Source organism: Nanorana parkeri, unplaced genomic scaffold (genome assembly GCF_000935625.1).
Source record: "Nanorana parkeri isolate BGI_ZX_2015 unplaced genomic scaffold, ASM93562v1 scaffold686, whole genome shotgun sequence".
Taxonomy (NCBI): Eukaryota; Metazoa; Chordata; class Amphibia; order Anura; family Dicroglossidae; genus Nanorana; species Nanorana parkeri.
Window position 1 is genome coordinate 339,313 of NW_017306954.1, and position 5,463 is coordinate 344,775.

Sequence of the window (5,463 nt, forward strand, 5' to 3'; positions counted from 1 at the left end):
AAGACAAGCTAAAAGATGATTCTGAAGTAGAAGCATTCTGCAAGGGAAAAACAAAACAAAGTTGGGCTAGAAATACTGTTAGCTGCTTGAAAACATTGCGTGCTCTGCATGCTGACAGTGTGCCATTACAGACACCCTAGAGTATTCCACGGCATGCTGCTACTTGCAGTTCACCAACAACCATATATGATTAATAGGCAGCCCGAGGGCTCTCTGGTATGCTGTACTGGTGCTTGTACGACACCAGCAGTTGGACTACCCTGACTCCGGTTAAGGGCCACCTATAACATTTGTTTCATTTCAAAAATAGAGATGATTGTGGACTCTGTTCTTTATTCTGTGTTCCTTGGCTGGCATTTCCATTTAATTTGGCAATTCTACGACTCTGTGGGAGAGTACAAATATTGTCCAAGAAAATAACATTTTACTGAGTCACACCATAGAGCCACTCTGAGACTTCCAGCACATTAGGTAATCCATGTACCTTGCGGCACTCCTTACCGAATATTCCAAAGATAATGGGTGTTTGTAATGACTGCGGATGGCGCCGCTCAAAATCCAGTAACAAATGCAAATGTCTCCAGCACTCCAATACGAAGATTCACGTCAGTGCAAACAGGGCTGGATTTACTCCCCCTGCCGCCCCAAGGCCAGGTTCCACAATACTCCCATCTGCCGCCCCAGGGCCGGGCCTCGGTGGCCTTGTGGGAAATCCGGGCCTGAGTGCAAATCCATTATATTGACAGATGTCAAAAGACAAGTGCTTTCGGGGCCGCGTAGGGTACCCTTCATCAGGCTCAATAATAATTAATGGCCACATTGCAGCACATTAGAACACTTGTAGTTCCTTTCTGGAGGCCATACAGACCTCAAGTGTATTCCTCTGGAGGTCCTAAATGACTGTTCAGGGCAAAAAATTGTAAATTTGCATCAATCTGATCACTTTCCATCCCATCAAAAGGGCTTTTTTCTTTGGATTAGTCGAATGGAACTGGTATTGAAAGGTAATTGAAAATTCCTAGATTCAATTTGATTATCAAAGCAATCACTTTATAAGAATGATCAGATATCACCAACTGGACTATGGTCCAGGACCAAATCATAGAATATTAGACTGCCTGTCAGGTCTAGCCACATGTGTGAATCTAACAGGACTTGCTAAGACTTGTAGCACTCCACCTGCTTCAGATGGAGTCCCACAAGCTTGTTCTGGAAAAAAAGGGTCAGATACAGGTGTATGAAGCACTGCTATTGTCACACCTGGGAAACAAAGGTCAGGTGCAGTCAAAGGAAGCACCAATAGTATTGTCACACCTGCGAAACAAGGGTCAGGTGCAGTCGTAGGAAGCAACATTAGTATTGTCACACCTGCGAAACAAGGGTCAGGTGCAGTCGTAGGAAGCACCATTAGTATCGTCACACCTGGGAAACAAGGGTCAGGTGCAGTCGTAGGAAGCAACATTGGTATTGTCACACCTGGGAAACAAGGGTCAGGTGCAGTTGTAGGAAGCACCATTGGTATTGTCACACCTGGGAAACAAGGGTCAGGTGCAGTTGTAGGAAGCACCATTGGTATCGTCACACCTGGGAAACAAGGGTCAGGTGCAGTTGTAAGCACCATTGGTATTGTCACACCTGGGAAACAAGGGTCATTTGTAGTTGTGTAAATCATCTTAACTGTGGTTATGTCTGGGAAACAAGGGTCACATGCAGGTGTAACCATCATTAGTATGGTAATCTCCCTGCCCGGTGCTAGGTTTGGATTAGAACATTCTGATCAATATGACCAATTTCGGTCCAGAACCAAAACATAGAACGTTAGACTGCCTCTCAGGTCTAGCCACAAGGGTAAATCTAGCAGGACATAGTGAGACTTGTAGTACCCCAGCTGCTGCAGTTTGAGATCCACGAGCATATTCTGGAAAAAAAGGAGTCAGATGCAGGTGTATAAAAGTCCAAAGACCTGTAGCACTCCTTACCGGAACTCCCAAGTGTATGTTGAGGGTGCTCACAGTGACCGCAGATAGCACCGCATTTAGTATAATCAAGTATTGGAACGTCACCAGCACGACAGAGACTTATTGATGTCAATCATTACTCAAAAAGATGCAGCTGTATGAAATCCCATGAGTATGGTCATGTTTGGGATAAAAGGGTCACTTGCAGCTGTATGAAACCCCATGAGTATGGTCATGTCTGGGATATAAGGGTCACTTGCAGCTGTATGAAACCCCATGAGTATGGTCATGTCTGGGATATAAGGGTCACTTGCAGCTGTATGAAACCCCATGAGTATGGTCATGTCTGGGATATAAGGGTCACTTGCAGCTGTATGAAACCCCATGAGTATGGTCATGTCTGGGATATAAGGGTCACTTGCAGCTGTATGAAGCTTCATGAGTATGGTCATGTCTGGGATAAAAGGGTCACTTGCAGCTGTATGAAACCCCATGAGTATGGTCATGTCTGGGATATAAGGGTCACTTGCAGCTGTATGAAGCTTCATGAGTATGGTCATGTCTGGGATAAAAGGGTCACTTGCAGCTGTATGAAACCCCATGAGTATGGTCATGTCTGGGATAAAAGGGTCACTTGCAGCTGTATGAAGCTTCATGAGTATGGTCATGTCTGGGATATAAGGGTCACTTGCAGCTGTATGAAGCTTCATGAGTATGGTCATGTCTGGGATATAAGGGTCACTTGCAGCTGTATGAAGCTTCATGAGTATGGTCATGTCTGGGATAAAAGGGTCACTTGCAGCTGTATGAAACATCATGAGTATGGTCATGTCTGGGATATAAGGGTCACTTGCAGCTGTATGAAGCTTCATGAGTATGGTCATGTCTGGGATAAAAGGGTCACTTGCAGCTGTATGAAACCCCATGAGTATGGTCATGTCTGGGAAACAAGGGTCACCATACAAATGGTAGTGAATGCCAATTGAAAACTGTACATTTAATAAGAATATCAAAACAATACTTTTTTAAGAAAGATCAGAGCACTCTAACCATTGTAGGTCAAGAACCAAATCATACAACTTTAGACTGCTTCAAGTAAAAAGTGTGAATCTAGCAGGAAATGCTGAGACTTGTAGTGCTCCAGCTGAGTGCAGTCATGTCTGGGAAACAAGGATCACATGCAGGTGTATGAAGCAAACATCATAAGTGTGGTCATGTCAGGGAGATATGAGTTACATGCAGGTATGTTGACTAGTGGTTAGCACTTCTACCTTGTAGCACTGGGGGTCCCTGGTTCTAATCCAGGCCAGGTCTATAATGCATTTGCATGTTCTCCCTGTGCTTGTGTAGGTTTCCCCCCCACCACTCCAAAGATGTGCTGGTAGGTTAATTGGTTCCTGTCTAAATTGGCCCCTAGGTTGGACTTGATGGACTAATGTCTTTATTCAACCTCAAATACTATGTAACTATGTATGTATGTATGTGAGGTAGGGACCTTAGATTGTAAGCTCCTGGGGCAGGGACTGATGTTAATGTGCACAATGTAAAGCGCTGCGTAAAATTGTTGACGCTATATAAATACCTGTAATAAATAAATAAATTATGAAGCATCTTATGTATGGTCATGTTTCCACCTGGTGCTAGGTTTGGATCAATATGATCAGGGCAAATCATAGAACATTAGACAGCATGTAGGGTCTACCCACAAGTATGAATATAGCAGGACATACTGAAACTTGTACCCTAACTGCTGCAGTTGGATATCCACAAGTGTATTCTGGGGGAAAGAAAAAGAATTAGATACAGGTGAATGACACCCCATGAGTATGGTCAAATCTGAAGACTCATGAAGACTCATGAGCGCGGTCATGTCTGGGAGATATGAGTTACATGAAGCGTCATAAAGTTTAGTACCTGCCTGGTGCTAGGCTTGGATTAACATAATCAGATCAATATGACCAACTTTGGTCCACAGCCAAAACATTGAACATTAGGCTGAATGTCAGGTCTAGTTACAAGTGTGCATCTAGCAGGACATGTTGAGACTTGTAGTACCCCAGCTGCTGCAGTTGGATATCTACAAGTTTATTCTAGGGAAAAAAGAGTCAGATAGAGGTATATGAAGCCCCCATGGTCATGTCGGGGAAAAGAGTGACATGCAGGTGTATAAAGCCTCATGCCCGGTGCTAGGCTTGGATCAATACCGCGCATGCAGCTGAAGGTGTGTGTGTGCCATTCATTTGGATGAAGAGCCCAGCATGCGCTTCATTGTGTCCGGTGCATCATGTGTGACCGGTGCTATCAGATGGGAGGCGGAATGCAGCCGCACCGGTCACTCAGCATTCCAACATCCCGGCGCAGAGTCCGCACCGTGTCAGTGTGTGTGAGCAACGGCAGGAATGCAGCTTCAGAATCACTGCCATATAAGGAATGGAAGGGGCGGGGCCAGAGCAGGTGGGAATGAGCAGGTAGAGTAGGGAGCGATCGGTTACAGCTCAGTCTCAGCGCAGCTCCTCCAGGAATGCTGATCGTCACCTGTCTATAGAGATCACCTTCCCCATTCACTGCCAGGTACGGGACTCTACTCCATATACCTGTATAATATTCAGCTGTATGCATGCAAACCTGACTTCAGTGTCATGCTAGAGGGGACAGCAGTGATATCCCATCACCTAAAATCCCATGTCACCCTCTGATGGCTTCTAATGCCTGAGGTTCATAGGTAATATTTTAATTGCACATCCATAAGAGCAATGGCAGCTATTAGCGCAAGGCTGCGCATCCGTCACATCGTTGTAGCCCTGACTATGGAATGGGCAGATGGAGTTACTTACAAATAGTTATTCCTTTCCCTGATTGTGTGTGATTGTTAAACTGGTGAACGTCTCTCTGTTATACAGAAGTAGCAGAACATTGCTTATTATTGGACAATCTGCTTTATCACATTATATTTTATACTTGATTGCACAATGGGAATATAGAGAGATCTATCACTGTATGTAAATGGTTATATTATATATACAGGGTGATGTTATGATATATTGTAACACAATGTCGTCATTGTCAGTCGTTGTATAGATTTATTTTCACATTGTATGCAGTCCATTATATGTCACATATCCAGGGATTCCCATTGCATGGAGTGTGCAGGTGGAAATCGTTATTTGCTGCTAGGTTAGGTTGGATTTTACGTACGGACTGTGGTTCTGTAGCACAGCTTGTGGGTCACAGGATTTTTTGGAAAGGCAATTTTATTTATATATATATATTTTTTTCTTAATATCATCAATTAGTTGTTGCAGCTCTAGAGTTTATAGACTTAGTAGAGGCAGACTAGGGTTAGTCCTTATGATCAGGTAGTGTGGGCACATATGTGTGAACAACATTGTTCCAGCTTTTATGTCGGTGGGAAATAGGGTTGTGTATCATATACAGAAGAGTTTTTATGCTATATTTAATACATTTGTACTTTTTCATATAATTTTGAGGGCGATGGCCTTGCTGT

At 43.9% G+C, this 5,463-nt stretch overlaps 1 protein-coding gene across 1 annotated transcript in view; it reads left to right on the top strand.

Moving 5' to 3' along the window:
- Positions 1-4,476: 4,476 nt before the first annotated feature.
- LOC108792817 overlaps positions 4,477-5,463 on the top strand; it is an 11,360-nt gene continuing 10,373 nt past the window's right edge. The window contains exon 1 of the mRNA XM_018563689.1: positions 4,477-4,529. The gene's annotated coding sequence lies outside the window, so the exon portion shown is untranslated. The remainder of the gene's footprint in view (positions 4,530-5,463) is intronic.